We start from the raw sequence: 22,038 nt of genomic DNA, 5'->3' as shown, positions 1-22,038 counted from the left end.
TGGACAGATCCTATACATTTTCGCAAGTTCCCACTATGCTGAATACATAGAGCATGTCTGACTGCAGCAAAAGGAAATAAACGTAGTCACGTACCAACAGTACTTTGTATTTCAAAAATTTATTAAAATTGTTCATTCTTGGGACGCCTGGGTGGCTCAGTGGGTTAAATGTCTGCCTTTGGCTCAGGTCAGGATCTCAGGGTCCTGGGATGGAGACCCCCATCAGGCTCCCTGCTCAGTGCGGAAGCTTACTTCTCCTTCTGCCTACTGTTCCCCCTGCTTGTGCTCTCCCTCTCTCTTTCTCTCTCTCTCTGGCAAATGAATAAATAATCTTTAAAAATAAATAAATAAATAAATAAATAAATAAATAAATAAATAAATAAATAAATTTCTTCATTCTTACTGATTTTTTTCTTTCAAAATGAGCATAATTTCCGGCATTTCTTAATTTTCACGTCCAATCATGCATATCACTTACAAGTGTTTCCTTTGTACCAGGCACTGGCCTAAGTGCTTTGGCACATGTCAATTGATTTTCACAATGACCATATGAAATGGTTGGTATTAGTATCCACATTTTGCATTGTGAAAAAACAAGGCACCAAGAGTGCCTGAAGTTACCCAGCTAGTAAATAGTTACTTTTTATGAGTATGTGTTCCTTTTATTTTATTCATTCCCTTTTGCAAAGCTTATTTCCAGGGAATAAGAGAGGTTGATAGGAAGGCTACTAAGTTTTTAGTACTTCCTGAAATCAAACACTACTGGCCTAAAAAGATACATGATGTTACCTCTCTCGGGTCAGTCCGGAAAGAATGAGAGTTTCTTCTACAGGCATGAGAGATATTTCATAACTTGGAGCTAAGGTCATCACTGATCTGAGACTCTGGCCTGGACGAGTTAGCGATCTGTAGTTGTCATCCAGGGACCATAATGTATGCTGAAGAAATGAGGGAACACCCAAGATTAACCAAAGTAATAAGATTTTACTATGAGGGAGATAGGCCATGAAAGTGATAGAAACCTGAGAAAACATAAACCAGTCTGACTGTGTTAATACCCTGCCCGAACAGCAAGAGGATGGCCATCACAGAACTTGGAAAACAGGACAATGGTTAGATCATGTTTAATCAGAGCTACCCAAGGGTTATGAAGCTGGAACCTGTTGACATTTTTCTCAGACAGAAATGTATGCACTGTTTTGGGACAGGGAGAATTTATTGGATTTTTCGTGGCCTGAACGACATATTTTTCAAAACTGTCTACCTTTCTTTGAACTCATTTCATGCTGACTGGCTTGGCAAGTGCGCCAGTTATCAATTTATTGCCTCTCAGTTCTAAATCCACCCTTAATTGCCTACTCTATGAGTATGGAGAGGGACCCTATAAATATTTTTCCTTTTCCATCTGGCATGATGTTATGTATGTCAGTAGAAGGAACAGGAGAAACACCAGAGAAGGAAGGGCTTTCTCTCCCAAGTTCTGGTCCACTCTCTGCCCCACATTCCTTCCCTCTGTGTGGCCTCTCCACAGCCAAGCTTCAGCAGCCAACAGCACCCTGTTGGCCAACAGCTTCTTCCTGCACCTCCCTGAGTGATTTCACAGTTAATTTCAAGGTGTGGTGCCTCCCGGTGGATGGCTTCCCCAACACCCCAGAGAATGTTTCCAGCAAGTTCTACTTGTAAGACACATCTCAGTGACTTCTCAGCCATTCAGTGAGTCATGGCTGCACCTTTCCAATAAGGTCTGTTTCTTCCTGGGTGCTCTGTCTCAGCCCCAGGCCTACTGGCTGCTCCTTACACCTGCTATTCCTCCTATATGCCTTAGAGTTATTTATATTCTTTATGAGCTAATTCCTTACGACTCCCATTCTCTGTTAGAGTGAATAATTCTTTACTAAATGCTCCCCGTTTGAATTATGGTGGGGTGTTTTTCTTTCTCTCTCTCTCTCTCGATTGGATCCTGGCTGATACAGCAAGCATCTTGGTTAAATTCACTTAACTTTCCAGAAACTGAAATTCATTAAAAGAGTAATCTCTGAATATGGAACACAAAAGGCTTGTTCATGATATAGTAATATTTACCACTATAATTAAGAAATTGGAATATTTGTTTTTACATCAATCTCTTGTGAGTTTGTTTATTTGCTGTTAACCCCTGATCCCAATCAAATCTGGATGTGTAAATAGACTCAATTCTAGATCTGAAAATCTGAGTACAGATTTGGGACGGTGGACTTCCCTGATACGACCACTGTTGGTAGCCATCTGGCTTCTTCCTATAACACCTCTACTTCAGCTTTCGACATTACAATGCTTAATGCTACTTTGCTATATCCAGAAAGATATAAATTTGCCAAAATGGAAAAATTTAATGATCCAGGAAAGATCCTTATCTTCTGGTTCATTTGTCTGTGGTCATCAGTAGAGGTTAGGATAACATGGTGGTTACCGATAATGAACTTCACCTACTAATGGGTCACAAACCAGTAGCCATCAATGTGCCATGAAAACAAGCAGTGGACCTCTCTGAATGCTCACTATTCTGTCATATAGACTAGAAAAATCTTTCTGCACAAGGCAGTAATACTACCTTAATGCTCAATCTCTAAAGACTTACCAAATTTGAGTCTTAAAGAGGAAAATATTAAATGTTGGTCAAAAGACATTTCTACTTTCAATTTGCAGTGTAAACTTGTCCTTAATCTGTTGTTGCTACTTTCAAATGAGGGAGTTCAAAATAGACCTTGACCATATTAGGTCAAGAACTTGATCTCCTAATCACATTTTTAAACAACTGCCCTGCATTGCTTACAGATTTGAAGCAAAGCATTTGGAATAATATTTTGTTCTACCAAAATTAAAGAATTTAATCTCACACAAATACAGTGACAAAGGAGAAGAATATTAATCCATGGAAAGGAACAATTTCTTTCTGCTCCTCTTTCTTATGTATCACCCATCAGTGTTAAAAGAATTATAAAACTTTAAAGCCAAAAAGAACTCATGAATTCACCTTTGATTTCATGTATAAAGAGAAGGACCCTTGCGGGTTCACCCACTTTACTCTTCCAACCAAAGAGTGAGATTCAAGGTACTCTTCAAAGCTGTCCAGTATTTTTTCTTCTCTACCCACTTAGTAAGCACATTCTCAGAGCAGCAAACACCGTAAACTGCACTCCTCAGATGTGTCTACTAATGGAAAGATGGGGGTCTTCATTAAATACATGTTATCATCCCAACACTAATTCCTGTTGCCTTATCTTTATAAATACAGGAAACTACTCAACACACATCAAGGTCTGATTGATCTACTTTTAAAATTAGATTTGGCTGTCTATCACAGCTATTTTTACTCAATTTCAGTCTTTTGGGTATTGGTTTTTATTAGTTTCATTCTCTCTATTCCCATGTTCTTGGGAGGTATCCTACTGGAATATCCTATATGTGATCTATATTATGGACTTTGATTCTACGTAACTGGAGTTGGACTGTGGAACATTTGTAGAGACGAGGGACTCTTCTGTACCTTCAGGGACTTTTCTGTCCCTTACTTTGACATCTCTTTTTCAGGTCCTGCACGCACACATGGCTATTCACATGAATGGCACTCTCTAGGGTTGTGCAGTGACAATACATGTGGCAGTCCTTGGTGATCTAGCCTCTTCCCCTATTCTCTCCACCCCTTCCTCCTCTATGGACTCAGCTTAAGTATAAGAAGCTCTGAGCTTCAGGCTGGAGATACACAATGTAGAATTGGAGGCAACCGTTTTGGTCACTTGATTTTCAGTAAGCATTTTACAAGATCCCCAAAGTGACAGAGACCTGTTAATTGTTCAATCACTTCTTTATAACTCTTACTGCTGTTGATATTTTGACTCTCATATTTTTCTTTAATGAATTCTCTAGCATGAAAGAAAAGAACAAAAAAGGAGTATGCACTTGAATCTATTATCTTTTCTGCTAGTTCAAATGGCAATTGAAAAAAATTGAAACTATTGATTCAGATAAAGTTTCTGGATTTGCCTGAGCTCTCTGATATATCTCCATAGCAAGGATAATTGAAAGCTGACCATACAAAACTGTCCTCATTATATTGCTGTGAAAGCCTACATAAAAATGAATGCATACACCATAAGAATTCAACCAGCAAGCACTTTTCTTAACACGAATAGCTTAACTGATTTCCAGTTTCACTGTGATATAAGTCTTTGGAGCCCATAAGTCAAGAGATGCTTCATGATTACATGAAATGAAACAGCTTTCCCACCTTCCAAACTTAGCCTCTACTCTAAAGCACTTGTGAAACATTGTTCATATGTATATGTATGCACACACACATTTAAACACTTGCGACAAGGTAGGAGGTTAAGAGAAAAGGAAGACTAGGAAAAGCATGGAGTTTGAACCAATATATACCAAACAGTACTTTGCAAGAAAGGGACCTAACATTTGTTCTGTAGACTGTGTGCCAGGTCTTTTAAATGAGTTCCATTAAATTTCACAATATTCCCAAGAGGTGGGTATATATATATATATATATATATATATATATATATATATATATAGGAGGAGAGCAGTTTACTGAGATTGAATAACTTGCCCACAGACCTACAGCTAGTGTGTAATGGGAAGTAAATTGGAGCCTAGATCTTTCTAACCCTGAGGCCCATTCCCCTTTCTAAATATTTGTTTGTGGTTTCATTATGAAAATTATAAACATAAAAATAGAGATAATATATCAAATTACCACATACCCACTGCCCATTTAATAAATGTTATTATTTTACCCTATTTACCTCTGATTCGTTTAAGAACAAAATGTTATAGACAAAATTAAGTCCCCTATTCAATTCCTGCTTCTTCCCTCTCTAAAATCAACCACAAGGCTAAAACTGGGGTGCATCCTTCCCATTCGTGCTGTCATATTTTTTATATGTAGTTAATTCTTATAAATATATCCGAAAGAAAATACCGTATGCTGCTTATTTTACCTTCTTACATTAATGGTATTATGATGTAGGTGTACCTCTTGCAGCTTGGTTTTACTACTCACAGTTATATTTATAAAAGTTATTTATGTTGATAGATCCACAACATGTGGCTCTCGTTTACTCTTTTTAACTATTTATTATTTTATTACTTGGTTAGTCAACACTTCATTTCTCCATTTCTTAATGGTGGCTATTTAGATTTTTCTAAATGTCGCTATTATAAATAATATATAATTACATATATATATATTATTTTAAATAATAGCAGTGATTATTCTTTCTACATATGCCCTTGTGCACAAGTGTGAAGGTTTCTCTAGGAAATGTTTCTAGAAGTGAGATTTCTGGCTTTTAAGAAATGTGCCTTATCAGATTTTTAATATTGCCAAGTTGTTTCCCGTATTGGACTGACTCCTATTTCACCAGCAACAAAGATATGACCTCCCAATGTCACCAGCATTTGACCTGCCCATGCCCTTGACCTTGTGCCAGGCCGAGGACTCTGATTCCGCAAATGACGTCCCCAAGTCAAGACACGCGTGAATTTTACTACATAAAATTACTCAGCTCACACACCTGTTGGAGGTATGTTAAAGGATTTGTGTGTCCAGCCTTTCATATACACCATTCCTTCACATTTGAACTTCTCTAAAATAAAAAATACAAACCACATAACTTGACAGGCATTTGGCTAACAGGTATATCTCTTTATTTTTTTAAATTTATTTATTTGACAGAGAGAGAGATAGCCAGCGAGAGAGGGAACACAAGCAGGGGGAGTCGGGGAGGAAGAAGCAGGCTCCCAGCAGAGCAGGGAGCCGGATGCGGGGCTCGATCCCAGGACCCTGGGATCACGTCCTGAGCCGAAGGCAGACGCTTAACGACCGAGCCACCCAGGCGCCCCCCAGATATATCTCTTTAGAATTGTTATCATACATTTTTAACTGGGGTTGTTTAAAACTGCAATTATCTTTATTTGTTATCTAATTAACTTTTCCTTTCAAACAGGGATCTTTTTTTTACCCCAGTCTTTCTCAGACATGGTCTGCAAAAGCAACTTGGACCTATTTTCTCTGGCGGAAAAAGTAGGTTCTCCAATGCTCAGTAATTACAATACTCAAAATGACCAATGAGAAAAGCTCCCTACACCTGAGGGAGGGTTTATAACTGGCCCTCTATTCTAATGCATCGTTACTGGAAAGAGAACTTTTCCTGGGGGTCCTCCTGGTTCTTACCAATCCCATCCAATCTAGCAGGCACATCAACCAGGGTCCTTTCTGTACTATCATTTCAAGCTAGCTCATGCACAACCCTCATCTCTACCTTTACAATTGCCCCTTATTTAACGGCACATTAAAAGCCTTTAATCCAGGGGCCCAAACCCACGTAGGCTGGATTTCCGGAGAGGTCTCACTGATACCACGTCCTGGAATCTGTGATACCGAAACCAGCAGAGCCGCAGATCATTACAGGAGCTCGAGTCAATTAACCTTGCCTGCCACTCCAGCCGCACTCCTTCAAATGAGTTTAGTGATAGTTGATGGCACAACCTGCTACAGTCTGAGAGGTCACAGTGGCAAAATAACCAGTTTGGTCACAAGGTGCTAAGGACCCAGATACTCCAGCTTTTAAAAATCCTATTTGGCCTAGACCTAGAGTACGATAGAAAAGGATCTTGCGGGAAAGCAGGACAGGTTGCTCTCTATTTAGATACAATAACAACAAAAGAGTGTAAACTAAGAAGACAGGTCTTATTTTCACCTGTCTCTGCAATGACAGAGGCTCACAAAGCCTCTCATTTGGTTGGCCCCGGGCACTCATTAATGCACTGGCCCCGCGGTTCTCCCAGGGTGGTCCATGGAGTCCTGCCTGCCCCCCGCCCCAGTCCCCCAGGTAGCTCCGGGGAGCCTATGAAGTCAGAACTCCTCTTCTTCTTTTTTTTTTCAACTTTATAATAATTTTTTATTACATTATGTTAGTCTCCATACAGTATATCCTTAGTTTTTGATGCAATGTTCCATGATTCATTAGTTGTGTATAACACCCAGTGCACCATGCAATACGTGCCCTCCTTAGTACCCATCACCAGCCTAGCCCAATCCCCCACCTCCTCCCCTCTGAAGCCCTCAGTTTGTTTCCCAGAGTCCGTAGTCTCTCATGGTTCATTCCCCCTTCTGTTTACCCCCCCTTCATTCTTCCCTTCCTTCTCCTACTGATCTTCCTGCTATTTCTTATGTTCCATAAATGAGTGAAACCATATGATAATTGTCTTTCTTCTCTTCTAACACCAGAGCGAGATTTGCCTTTGTCACTGTCTTGGCGTCCGCACGGAGGGCGCTCAGGTGATGGAAAGTGGAGCTGCGCCAGGGGCCCCAACGTCAAGGCTGCAACTAGCCTGCCCTGGCTGTCATGCATTCTGCACTGCCCCCCCTCTCGCCGGGGCAGAAGACCCCAGTTTCACTTAAGAATGTCCTTCAGGAAGCAGCAAAAATGATCAATTTTAGTACTCTAGACCCTTCTATACAGGTCTTGAAAATATTCTTCATGAAGAAGTGGTAAGTACCCATAAAGCATTTTTGCTGCTTTCCAAAGTACGAGGATGGTCTCAAAAAAACTACCAAAGTGTTCAAACGCAGCTGAACAAGCCTATTTTCATAGACCATCGTTTTTACTTTAAAAATTATTCTCAAACTAGAGTTTTTCCTATTGATGTCTTTGGTAGACATTCCTGTTTTTTTAGACATTCCTTTTTTTAAAAAGGGATTTTATTTATTTATTTGAGAGAGAGAAGCAGGCTTTCCGCTGAGCAAGGAGCCTGATGCAGGGCTGAATCCCAGGACCCCGGGATCATGATCTGAGGTGAAGGCAGATGCTTAACTGACTGAGCCACCCAGGGGCCCCTAGACATTCCCTTTTTTAAAAGCAAGTGAAATGATCCTGCCACTTGAAGGAAAACCACTGAGAGTTTTTGTTACCAAAGATAAAATTTGAGCTTTCAAGTGAAAATTAGAATTCTTGAAAATCTGTGTTTGCCACTGTCAGCCTGACACCTTCCTAACACTTAAAGATCTTTTAAATGAGTTTGGTGGCGACACTAATGAACATGGTTCTGATATCATGCAGTGAGCTGTGTCAACACTTGGAGGAATTTCGTACTTCAGCAAACCAATATTTTACAAATAACCAATGCCCGTTGCGAAATCATTTTTAAATTGATTTTACTACAACACAACAGGAAATGTTTATTGGTATGGTTTCAGATTCCATAATGCAATGAATCTTTAAGAAACTACCACTTGTCAAGTTTTGGTGTGGTGTCAAAGAAGAATTTCCACAATCGTTATGTGAAAAGGCCATCCAAATTGTCTTCTCTTTTCCAGTTACATAACTGGGTGAAGCTGGATTTTCTTCATATTTTAACTGAAAGAACATACAACAGCGGGAAAGCAGAAGCATATCTGAGAATCCTATTGTCTTCTATTATGCCAGAGATTTGCAAAAATCTGAAACAATGGCACTCTTCTCAATAATTCATTTTGTTTTAGGGAAAAAAGCTATTTTTCATTAAAAGTATTATATATGTTAACAAGCAATTAGGCTTATCCTTTTATTCTTAACTGAATTGACAGATCATTTTAAACTTTCATTCTTAATTTCTAGTAGGATAAATAGCAATAGACATAATGAGAATAAACAAAAGCTCTTTGGTGTCCTTAGTAATTTTCGAAAGTGGAAAGGGGTCCTGAGACCACATAATTTGAGAACCATTCTGTTAAGCCAATAGAGATCCCTACAGATAATTTCTGATCTGAAGTATCACATACATCTCACTGCCTGTAGCTAGGGTTCCTCGCTACATCCAGGTTCTTGATAGTAAGCAACAGAAATTAACTCTGGCTAATTTGGAAGAAAAAAGAAATTGTTGGAAGGATACTTGCTAGCCCATGGCATTAGACGGTGAGCAGAAGCCAAGAATACAAGGAACAGCCAAGACCTAGTCTCGGTCCCAGGAAGGGACTGTTCATGATGCTGTGTTACCGGCTTTGCGAGCTGCTGGGGCTGCCACCGCATATTCGCTTCCACACATTGGCCTCTTGACCCCACAACAGCTGCTTCCTGCCTCCGTAACTTCCCATCCTCCTGCACCATAGTCAGCGTCTGGGGCAGAACACCTAATTGGCAGAGCCTCATTTCCATGTCCTTATCGCAGTGGCCAGGAAGCTGGCAAAGGGACCCTCTGCTCCCTTCAGGTTACAAAGTGGGAGGAGATGGCCTGCCTTCCACCCTCTCTGGGTTACCCCCAAAATAGTGACTATCCAAACCTTAACTTGCAAAGGACAGCAGAAGCAATGAAGTTATTAGAGTGTATGCGGTTTCTATATTTATCAGTTCTGTACAAAAGAAAGAATGAAAAGGGATTCATAACCATCTTCTGTACTCTCCCATGATGTCATGAGAATTACATATATGTTTTATATATGATGTGATGGTTAATTTTATATGTCACCTTGGCCAGCTTATTGTCCCCAGATGTTTGGTCAACTGCCAGTCTGGGTATTGCTGTGAAGGCTTTTTGTGTTGGTTGTGTTTTTGTTTTTAGATGTGATTAACATTTTAATCAGGAGGCTTTGAGTAAAGCAGATTACCCTCCTTAATGTGAGTGCCATGAGTTCAATTAGTTGAAGACCTTAAGAGAAAAGGACTGAGGTCCCAGAGGAAGAACAAATTCTGCCTCCAGACTGCCTTTGGACTCCAGGGGCAACATCAACCCTTCCCTGCAGTCTCCAGCCTGCTGGCCTGCCCTGTGGATGTCAGACTCGCAGCCTCTGTAATGGTGTGAACTGGTTCCTTACATATATATATATATATATATATATATATATATATATATATATATATATGCACAATATATGCACATCCTACTGGCTCTGCCTTTCTGGAGAACCCCAATTAATATAACTGTGAAGTCCTGACTTGCCATGAGTTTTCCAGCATGGCAAGCTCATTGTAAAGGGTGAGAACTTAGTAGGATTAACTGAGGAAAATGATTTGCCAAGAGAATTATCTAGCACTGCTTTCTCCGGTATGGTTGCCACTAGCCACACGTGGCTGTTGAGCACTTAAAATGTGGCTCTGTCGCATGTTGAAATAATATGTTGAATATGCTGTGTTAAATAAAGTAGATCATTAGTATTAATTTCATGTGTTTCTTTTTTACTTTTTGTAGGGTATTACTACTAGAAAATTTTAAGTTATGGAAGGGGCTCTCGTATTTCTGCTGGACAGCACTGGTCTAGCATAACCCGCACGCTACCCAATTGCGGGGCTCCACGAAGGCCTCCTCAGTTTCCTCCCAAGGATGCTCAAACCAGCAAGTGGTTGCAACCTGATCGTCGTGGGTGGAGACAATGATTCCTACGCCATCACTGAGGTCCCTGAGGTTTGATTCGTCTAAAAGCAGGGCTGAGTAGAGCTGGTTGAGAAACAATCTGTTGAAACTGCCAAAGGACACGGAGGACTGGATGCAGGTATCCGAGGGGTGGTGGCTGTCCTAATGTCAGAATGTTGTCACTTAATCTGTAATCAGAAACGAAACACCCGTCTTGGGGCGCCTGGGTGGCTCAGTCGTTAAACGTCTGCCTTTGGCTTAGGGCGTGATCCCAGGGTCCTGCGATCCAGCCCACATCGGGCTCCCTGCTCTGCTGGAGCCTGCTTCTTCCTCTCCCACTCCCCCTGCTTGTGCTCCCTCTCTTGTTGGCTCTCTGTCTAATAAATAAATAAATAAGATCTTAAAAAAAAAAAAAAAGAAAGAAGGAAAGAAAGAAACACCAGTCTTGACCATTTGCAGAAGAACATTTATGTGTTTATTGCCTTCTTCTTTTGATCTGTACTGTGAAGATTCATCCTCTTTGCCTAAAATTCTCAGATGAATTGGGACTGGCTTAGTATGCCTTACAGATACAGTTTTACTGGCTTCAGGTGTTGAATGAAACTATCTGGAACCATGAAGATACAATTCCAGGGGGTGAGCTGGAGAATTTTCAGAACAGGTTGTGCCATTCAGTTTTCTCAGCTACGTTCTCGTGAGACCTTCAAGTGTGGCAACTTCTTTGGATAGACTTAAGAACGAGAAGCTGGTTAGTGAACTCTAGGCTAACACAGGCATAAGCCATATCCACCGCCTTCTTATGAGGCTAGAGTGGAGAGGATGATGCATTCTCCCCAATTTTAAAATGCCATGGTCCTGTGGCTCAGTCAGTTAAGCATTCGACTCCTGGTTTCAGCTCAGGCCCTGATCTCAGTGTTGTGAGATCGAGCCCCACGTCTGGCTCCCCACCCAGCAGGGGTCTCCTTGAGATTCTCTCCCTCCTTCTGTCCTTCCCCCCGCCTCTCTCAGATAAATAAATAAATAAAATCTTTTAAAAATAAAATAAAATGCCATGGTCCTATTTCACTAGGGTACAATTCATAAAGAATTCCAGAACTTTCTAACACATGCTAGATTATTTTCCTGATAGTGCCTGTATTTTGTTATGAATGTGCCATGGTCTCGTTTTACTCATCTTTGGAAAAGGAGTAACATGTTCATATGAAGGTCAAGCAGAGTGAGAGAGATTAGACCAAGACTGGATTTGTAGTTTGAGTTCTTAGGTTCTCTGTGACTTAGATTTCTCATTCTGTTAATGAGAAGGTCAATTACATGTTCTTTGTGATCCCTCCCTCCTTCCTGCCCCTAATATCTGATGAGACTACAAGGAATTCAGGAGACCACCTTTAGAAATCTGCATCATACAGCCCATCCAGTAACTGAAAGCCTTAGACAGATGGCCTTTTGAAGTACCTTTTAGTTCAGTGACAGTTTAAGCCTTTTCTACTCTAGAAAATCAAACAGGGGCACTGGGTGGCTCAGTCAGTTGGGCGTCTGCCCAGGGTCCAGGGATCGAGCACCCCCCCACCACCAACATCAGGCTCCCTGCTCACTGGGGAGACTGCTTCTCCCTTGGTCCCTCCCCCTCTCCCTGTTCATGCTCTCTCTCTCAAATAAAAAAATTAAAAAAAAAAAGAAAATCAAACATATACCATAAAACGCCATTGTCTCACATTCACAGGTAGGGTAGAGGATGTCTTTAAGGTCTCATAATCATTAGGGGCAACACCACACGGTTCAGCGGCACAGATAAAACGTATTGATTTGAAATAACCACATTTTTCATCCCAGGCCAATTAGGCTGTGATTGCATGGATGCCATCTGGTTTTGCCAGAAGGATCCAGGGTAAACACAGCCAGGTGCCAGACCCCGGGTCCTGCTGGGATGAAATGCCTTAGGGTCTGGACCCAGAAATGCAATTACCAGAAGTAGTTGACAAGCCCAGTTGGAGGGAAATTCTAAATCATGAATTTTAGGCCATTGGGAATTAAAAGGTCAAAATTGGGCAAGTGGGAATGATAAGGTCCTCAGCCTGGAAAGTGTTCATCACGTCAAAAGGCCAGCTGGAAGCCAGTCCTGTGATCACCGGGAGAGAGCAGTGCGGAAAGAACTGTACAACAGGGCAAGAGACAGGGGAGGGCTGGATCCCTGGGTTTAAAAGCCCTGGGATGCATAAACACTCCTTGCTCGTCTGCTTATTAATAAGGAAATCGAGAATAACCTCACTTAACTTTGCTGCTCAAGTATTCTGAAGTTTAATGATTCCAGAAAGAGCTGAAATTTGTGACTACGCGGTGCGCACAAGTTTGGAGTGTCGCTGCTGAGCTTTATCGTCTTTATGCAGATATATAATATTTCGACTAAAATTGCCAGAAAGTTCTGAGGTATCTATATCTTAATCTACTGATTTATCTTAACCCACTTCCTTTATGTCCAGCAGGTATCCGTGATAAGCAGCTCTTTGGGGAAACTTGCAAATCCTGTACTGACTAGAAGTTAGATTCCACAGAACGAATTTAAGAGGCACCGTGAGCCTTACCTATAAATGTCTAGAATTTGTAGTTTTATGTCAAAGGCTTTATATTATTTTAACATTGCCTTGAATTTTGTTTTTTACCTTAACTAATGGAGGTGAAGAAGGTTGAGAATTTATCTAGTTGATGGACTGAGAAGCTGTGTAGCTAGAGGAAATGCAGCCTCCAAGTGAGTGTTTCATGGTGTTATTTCACCATGGTGTTAGAAAAGCATTTGCCTGTACACAGCACTCTGAGGAAAACTAGAGACACGTGAATCAAGCACCCCTGCTGTAAAATGAATGCCAAATCAGCAAAAAAAAAAAAGAAAGAAAGAAAGAAAGAAATTAAACATAAAAGTTAATATTAATGGCTTCGTGTCAAGGTAAGACTGTTTCTTTCCAATAAGGTCCTGCAGTGGCATAATATTTTTAAATAGTCTCATAAACATCATATAATAATAATAACTAGCAGCTTAGAAGATAGACTGGAGACCGTATTAATAAAAATGTGAAGATGGTATAATGCTGGAGGGATCACAAATGCAGAAGGAATTGAATTAAAATTCATAAAATCATGACAAATTGGAGCAGAGGACGAGATCAATAGAATGAGTTAATAATGATAAATGTAGAATGGCTATCAGAAGACAGTAATGATTCAACGTACGAATTAAATAGAGGGAAAGGATTAAGGAGTAATACAGCAAAGAAAAATATGATCTTTTGTGGGGTGATTATTTAAAAAGACTCTATTAAAACAAATTGGGTACTCTGGGCCCGCATGAGCTCTTTGTTTACTTGAGGCCTGTGACTTCGCACACACACCTTCTCAGTTCAGATTTGGGCTTGGTTCACTCCGAGAAGTGGGACAAGGCTCTGGGGCCAGGGGGTGGGGCAGGGAGTTGAGGAGTGGGGAGATGGGGGCGTTGGGCAGAGAGAATGACTAGTAGAGGAAAAGCAAAACCCAGGGCACCTGTGAGCTCACAGGGAGGGAGCTGAAAAGAGAGGGGTCTAACACAGCCTTTCTCCTGCGTATTTACAAAAGTTGCCACCCTGGCCTTTCATGGCAGGGTCAGCATCTGTAAAGGAAATCCAATGTGCTAAGTTATCTGTCTGACATCCTAAATGAAGAATTCCCAGTGAAACTGGTTTGTCCGACTTGGGCCCATTAATAAACAGCCAGTTGGTGAGAAGTCTAGGCTGACTCTCTTTTTCATCCTTTTTCATTTAACTCAGTGAGTCCCAAACCTGCTTGTACCTGATTCAGTGGGAAGACGTTTTTCAAATATTGATTGCTGAGCCATTAACTCAAACCTCCTGAATCCAAAATGTTTGAGGAGTGGGTACATGATTTTTATTTATTTATTTATTTTTTGTCTTCCAGATGATTCAGATATGGTCAGGTTGGGGAACTCCTGATTGAACTGATATTCATAGCTTCCATTTAGAGTTCTTAGAAATGTAATTTGTGAGGCTGTTAACATGTTGAATTGGATTCATATTTATCTTTTTTTTAGTAAATTTGGTGGAATTTTTAAAAAATCTCCCTCTTGCTACATTAAAATTCTATGAAAGTGGTTAAATAAATGATTTGAATGAATACCAATATCAATATAGAGGCTATCTTCTAATTTGCTGATTAATGAGCGTAGGCAGTGAGGATAAACAGCTGAAATATGGAGCAGAATTTATCACTTTCATCACCTTTAATGACTGATGACTTCAATCACTTCACTCAGCATGAAATGGACCTCAGAATTTACTGCTCATTTCTTGAGTTCTGAGATGCTGAATACTCAAGGGTCCTAGGGAAGGGTAATAAATATAAAGTATTTTTGCTAGACTGATTTCTTACAGCTCGTTTCACTTAAAGGCTCTCATGAAACTGCAACCAAATATTGGCTTTAAGGTACCAAGAATTGATGAAAACACCAGTGACAATGACACATAAAAGTTAGGGCAAATCACTCTGACTTCCTGTAACTCCATTTCCCATTCCATAAAATGAGGGTACTAGCAGTTGGTAACTCTCTACTTCACAAGTTGAATTAATGGAGTCATAGTTATAAACTCACCTGAGCTATGCTGAGCCGAGAGCTCTTAGGAGAAAGATGTTAGACTAAATACGTAGTACCTTTTAAGGAAGAGAGAATGTGAGAGTGTCTAAACATAGTTATTAAGTACCTACCATGTGCCATGCACTCTATAAAGCATTGCCTCATAATACTTAATTTGCTGAAATATTTTATTAACACAAACCCTGTAGTGAGGCATTTAGGGTCTTTTAAGATTGGAAGCAAATTCTGCAGGGGGACGTATATTATTTTATGTAAGTCTCTGTGAAGAAATGTCTATAGGAATCCTGCCAGTTTGGCTGGAGCCAAATGTATTGGGCATCACCTAGTCTTGAGGTCTTGGGAGATGCAGAGCGCTCACCTGAGATTAACACCTGTCAGCACCTTATTTCTTTGAATGAATTGCATTATCTCGCTGGAACGGAAGGCCGAGCTAAATTAAAGTGTCTTATTCATATTAAGAAAAGTGCGTTAAGGAAGTAGGTGTAAGGAACATGGGGCAAGTACACTCAAAGAATTAGAAGCAAGAACTTCCCTTGACTTCCCTTGACCCTTCTGGGCTACCGTAAGGAAAAGGAGACAGACGATAAGTAGTAAACACAATGTATAAGCTGAATTGGGTTAAAATGATAAGCACTATGGAAAAGATAAAGCAGAGTAACAGATGTTAGATACGTGGGTGTGTAGAGAGTGAATGAATCACAGATTTAAGTAGACTGATTAGTTCGAGCTTCACTGAGAAGGGGGTACTTGAGCAAAGACTTGAAGGAGGTAAGGGAATTATCCACATAAATATCTGGGCAAAGAGTCCTCCAGGCAGAAAGAACACCCAGTGCAAAGGTCCTCAGGGGGGAACATGCCTCAGGCGAACAATAGTAAGAAGGCCAGTATGGCTAAAAGAGTGTAAATGAAAGAGAAGGCACTAGGAGATGACGTCAGAGAAGTAAGGAGGGCTCGATTATGCAGGACCTTGCAGGCCACTGAAAACAGTTTGGCTTCTATTCTTCAGGAGAGTGAGCTATTGGAGGCGGTTGAGCAGAAGACAAACATCTGCCTTACATTTTAAAAGAATCCTTGTAGTTTCTGTAATGAGAACAGACTGTAGCAGGAAAAAGAAAAAAGAATGGAGATCAGCTAGGAAGCTATCGGAAGCAAGAAATGATGGTGGTGGGGCGCCTGGGTGGCTCAGTCAGTTGAGTGTCTGACTCTTGGTATCAGCTCAGGTCATGATCTCAGGGTCGTGAGACCAAGCCCCACATTGGGCTCCATGCTCAGCGGGGAGTCTGCTTGAGATTCTCTCTCTCTCTCTCTCTCTCTCTCTGCCCCCACTTCCCTCTATTAAAAAAACAAATGATGGTGGCTTGAACCAGGATAGTAGTGGAGTGAAGATGGTGAGAAATGGCTGGAATCTGGGTACCTTTTGTAGGAGAACCAACAGAGCTTCTTGACTGATTGGATGTGGGTTGCAAGAGAAAGAGAAAAAGGAAATGATGGTTCCAAGTGTTTTTCCAGATAAACTGTAAGGAAGGCATTGCCACCAAGTGGGGTAGGGGAGGCTGTGGCAGGGCACATCAGGAGACGGCAAGTATCAGAGTACAGTCTGAGTCATGTTGAGTTGGAAATGTCTATTGGCTTATCCAAGTGGGGATGTCAAGTAGACAGTTGTCCATTTCCAGAGTTTTGGAAAAAGCTCTGGGTTGGAGACATAATTTTGGAGTTTCTCTGCCCATCAATTAGTATTTTCAGATGAAATATAGGCACCTCATGAAATTTGAATTTCAGATGAACAACAAACAATTTTTTAGTACAAGTATGTCCTAAATACTACTTGGGACATATAATTAATCCCCTAACATACCTATTATGAATTACTATAACTATTGTTAATAATTAACAACAATATTAACATTATTAATATAGTCAAAATTCCATGCCCTATGCAATATTTGAAACAAAGTTATATTAAAAAAATTTTGTTGTTTATCTGAAATTCACATTTCACCGTCCATCTTGTATTTGTATTTGCTAAATTGGGCAACTCTAACAAAGATGGCGTTTGAGGCAATGAGCAGATGTGATTACCAAGGAAGTGAGTGGGAAGGAGAATAGAAAAGGATCAGTTGCTCACCCCTTAATCACTCCAGCATTAAAGGGGAGGTAGTGGGGCACCTGGCTGGCAATGTCTGAAGAGCATATGACTCTTGATCTCAGGGTCATGAGTTTGAACCCCCCTCGGGTATAGAGATTACTAAGTAAATAAATAAAGGCTAAGTAGTAAAAGAGAAGCTAACAACAACGACACTGATATGGAGCAGCCAGGAAGTAGGAGAAAAGCCTAGAAAATGTGATGTCCTAAGAAAAGAAAGTATATCAAAAAAGAAAGAATGATCAACACTGTCAAATGCTACTCATGGGTCAACTGAGTTGAAAATTGGAAAATGACCATTAGATTTAGCAGCATGGAGATCATAGAGCCCTGACGAGCAGTTTCAATGCGTGTGGGCAAAAAACCACTTCCCAGGTGGCTTGAAGAACGAATGGGAAGAGAAGACATGGAGACCGTGAACATAGACAACTCTTTGAAGAAGTTTTTTTTTCTGAAAAGAAAAGGGAAATGGGGTGATAGCTGGTGAGAGAATTGAGATCAAAGAAGATTTTAAAAATTAAAAAAAATAACAATAAATGAAATAATAAAATAAAAATTAAAAAATTAAATTAAATTTAAAAATAAACAAAATAAAACAGCCTGTTTGAGTTCTGCCCTGTTCTCCAGACCAGTGGTTCTCAAAATTTTATGTGTCAGAGGGCTTGCGAGAACACAAACTGCTGGGTCCCACCCCCAGAGTTTCTAATTCAGTAAGCTGGAGTGAGACTCAAGAAGTCATATTTCAGACAAATTCCCAGGTGATAATGGATACTGCTAGTCCAGAGACCACATTCTGTGAAACATCTTGACTATGCCCTGTACATAATGTAAATAGTATTATTCAATATTATCTGGAATATTTAGCTAACGGAACAGAAAAGAAAATAAAACAACTGGTATGCATATCACGTAAAAAAAAGACCAAAGCATATTCATTTGCTTGTGATACGATTGTGAGCAAAGAAAACCTAAGATGCCAATAAAACCACTCCAATTAAAATAGTTTGATAAAGTACCACCGTTCATCCATGTGAGCGCCCTCTCCACGCAAGGTCGAGGGGGCGGCTCTTGTACAGTTGTCGTGGGCTATGCTTCCTGAGGAGAAACTCAGGAGGAGGGAGGTAGCATGATGAACCTTGGCCGCCATCACTGCAACTGGTACTCGTTTTGTTCCCTCCTCCATTAGCCACCGTAAGTGCCCTTCACCCTCAGCTATTGCCTCTGCAAGTCTTGGAGACTTACGTAGGGATGGGACCTGGTCTGAGCCCTGGGTAAGCGTACCTTTCTCTGGCCAGGGCTGCTGTACATCGCCTTTCCCAGTACAAAGGAGCAAGGCAGTACTAAGAGACACCCAAGTAGATCCCCTGAGTACCACATGTATACTTCCCATGCCTATCATGTACAATGGTCTTGCCTCCTTTTATTGATCAAGATTGATTACCCTCGTCAAGAAGGTGACTTCCCTTCTCACTTGCTGCTCCCTGGAAACAAAGAGCCCAAGGTGCCTTGGAAACAGCCTTCACTTGTGTTCAGTGGAATTCTGGCTCCGTCCCAGACAAGAATGCACCCCTTGGGGACCAGGAGCTCTAACTCTGTGGAGCCCACGGTGGAGTGGCTGGGAAATTAAATGTCCCTTGTGAGTTATTAGAAAGGACAATACAGGGGCGCCTGAGTGGCTCAGTCATTAAGCGTCTGCCTTCGGCTCAGGGCGTGATCCTGGTGTTCTGGGATCGAGGCCCACATCGGGCGCCTGTGCTGGGAGCCTGCTTCTTCCTCTCCCCTTCCCCTGCTTGTGTTCCCTCTCTCTCTGTCAAATAAATAAATAAAACCTAAAAAAATAAAAATAAAAAAATAAAAATCTTAAAAAAAAAAAAAGAAAGGACAATACAATGTTAAGAAACTATAGTAGAAATGAAAGTCCTCTTGCTTCCACTCTTTGGTTCCTGGGCCCATCTACATTTCCTGGCAGGGACACAGATCCGTAAAAAAGTCTCTGAGTCAGTGCACACACTGCATCCTAGAGGATGACACCCACTCTTACACACTATTATATCTGCACCCGCAGTGAAGGTGGACCATTGGAAGTTTCTTCCCATGCTCTTTGGGGAGGCTGCTTCTGCATGATGTGGTCTTTGGTACAACCAGGTGACCCATTGTCATGGGCTTCCTTTAATGTGAAGTGGGTCTCCCGTTAGATGTTATATTGTGACAGATGGTGTGCCTGTGAACCAGCCATTCCATCAGCTCCCAAACAGTGGTGCAGGCTGAGGCTCTGTGGACAGGAAATGCAAACTCAGACTGGAAGAGCTTTCGCTAACTGTGGGAATGAATCAGATCCTGTCCCCAAAGGCATCCTATGTAGTCAGCTTGCCACCAAGTGGGAATTTGGTCTTCTTAAGAGATGCTCCTTATTGCAGACTTAGCATTGGTACCTGTTGCTGGAAGACTGGACATTCAGAGGCAGTAACAGCTAGATTGTGGGAAATTCATGCTCTTGGGCCCATACGTGGCTGCCATCTCTGTTTCAATGGCCCCTCCATTTATGCGCCAGTCATGCCAATTCTGGCCACATCAACTAACCAAGTCCTTTTGTGTATTTGCTTGTTCAGAGCAAATTTACCTCTTCCATGGTAAATACTTTCTGGTATTTACCATGTTTTGAAGAACCAGCCGGTCACAAATTCACCTCACCTCCCAGGGTCCTTGCCAGGATGCTAAAGTGTCTCCAAGACAGTGAATTCTTGCTTATTCAGTCTTATGTTCTGGCCTCTTTGATCAAATACCCTCATCATCAAATGAGTATCCCCCTGGCTTCTGCCAGTCCATGCTGGCTAATGCTTCCGGCCCCTTTAGAATATACTCTCTTTCTTCTCTCACCAGGTCCAGCACATCTCAGCAGGGGGATGCTGGGACTTGACCCTATTTCTCTACCTGGCACCAGGAGAAGAGGCTGTGCCCCAAGGAGTTACTTGTTGTACTAAGGGAAAGAGGCCGCTACAGTGTCCTCCTGCCTGGGGAAAGTGCTAGCTCCCAATATGGAGGGGTGGGATTTGGGGTTCCAAGCTTTCTCAACCAGAGCCCTGATCTCAGCATAACAGACGTGCTTTGCCTGACCATTCAATTATCTTTGTGCTTCTGCGATGCTGCTAAGTGCTGACTTCACTCTCCTGCTGTGTCAACTTTCTACTGCTGAAGACAAGGGCTGCTTTGTAAGTTACCAAAAAGGGTCTTTGGCTTTCATACTTAGGTTTGTTTTTTTATTCAGGTTTATTAAGGCAAAATTTACATATAGTAAAACTTAGATGAATGGTTTGATCAGTCTTGACAAATGAATAGTCACGTAGCAGCCACCACAATTGAGATACACGCCATTGTCATCACCCCCAAAAAAGTTTCCCCATCATGTCACTTTGTATTCAGTCCTCTCTCCAACCCCAGACCATGGAAACCACTGTTCTTTCCGTCCCCGTGACTTTTACAAAATGTCATATACATGGAATTATTCAGGAGGTCTTTTGCATCAGGCTTTTTTTTTTTTCACTTACCATGACCCATTTGACATTCATTCACATTGTTGTATGTATCTGTAGCTTGTTCTTTTTTGTTGTTGAACAGTATTCCATTGTGTGGCTAGATCACAATATACTTATCTGCTCCCCCAGCAGATGGACATTTGTGTTGTTGCAGTTTTGGGTGATTATGAGTAAAGTTACTGCGTTCACATATAGGTTTTTAGATAAAGACTACGTGTTCATTTCTCCTAGGTAGGTAGCTAGGAGTGGAATCACTGAGTCATCTGATAATTTGTATGTTTAAGTTTATAAAAGAAACTGCCGAACTTTAACGAAGTGTCTGTACCAGTTTGCATCCCTATCAGCCATAGATAAAACTTACGGTTGTTATACATCTTTGCTAGGACTTTGAGTTACCTATATTTTTAATTTTAGCCATTCTAATAGGTATATAGTTATGTTTCATTCCGGTTTTAATTTGCATTACCCTAATAACACATGATATTGAGCATTTTTCTACAGGCCTATTTGCCATCCATTTCTCTTCTTTGGGGAACTGTCTGTATCTCCTCCTGATTCAAAAAAAGAATTTTTTTTTTTTGTCTTTCACGCATAGTTTCTACCTGTTTATTTTTCAAAATTCCTTTGTAGGACATAGGAAAACTTTGCAAAATCCCACAGGTCCATTATTCATTGTTCACCTCATAACTTTCACAGGTCTGATTTCTCAGGTCACCGCCAACGAAAGTTTTTGCAACTAGACTACCATCTTGTGCCGGAGATGATACACGCCCCACACTCCATACAAGATGGGGTCTTCCTTGACAGCCAGGCAGTGAGAGATCTCGTCCCCAAGCCCCTCTTACTGACCTCCTTCTTGGACTAATTCTTATTTCAACTGTGTCAGTTCGCTCCTCTGGGAAGCCAGTGCCAGGACGGAATTGGAAGCGTAAAAGATTTATTGGGGGAAAAGACTGTAAATGATACAGTGGTGAGGGGGCAGGAGTAGGCAAGAGAAAACCTGGAGACGGAGACGCATGTCTGACTCTGTGAAAGGAAATGGGGAAGGAAGGAAGGGAGCTCAGGTAGGAAGAGGTGTCAGCTGAAGTTCAATTCCGAGAAAATCTCAGCCAGCCCAACGGAGAACCCCGGAGTAAATATTGGCCACTAGAAGGGTCTCAGTTTCAGTTATTGGCTGAGAGCAGCCTGTGGAGAGCATGACTTCAGCAAGTGCCGGGGACGGACCCCAAAGGTACTGCAGCTGGAGGCTGTGGGCTCGCTTGCCTCCCAGCAGATTCTCTTTGGAAGGGAGAACTGGGTAGCGTGATCCCAAGGCTACCACAACTCTATCTGCGAGGAAGAATATATAG

Source organism: Ursus americanus, chromosome 13 (assembly GCF_024610735.1).
Source record: "Ursus americanus isolate L20-20 chromosome 13, mUrsAme1.1.p, whole genome shotgun sequence".
In the NCBI taxonomy this organism is placed as follows: Eukaryota; Metazoa; Chordata; class Mammalia; order Carnivora; family Ursidae; genus Ursus; species Ursus americanus.
Note: the sequence above shows the minus strand (reverse complement) of the source record.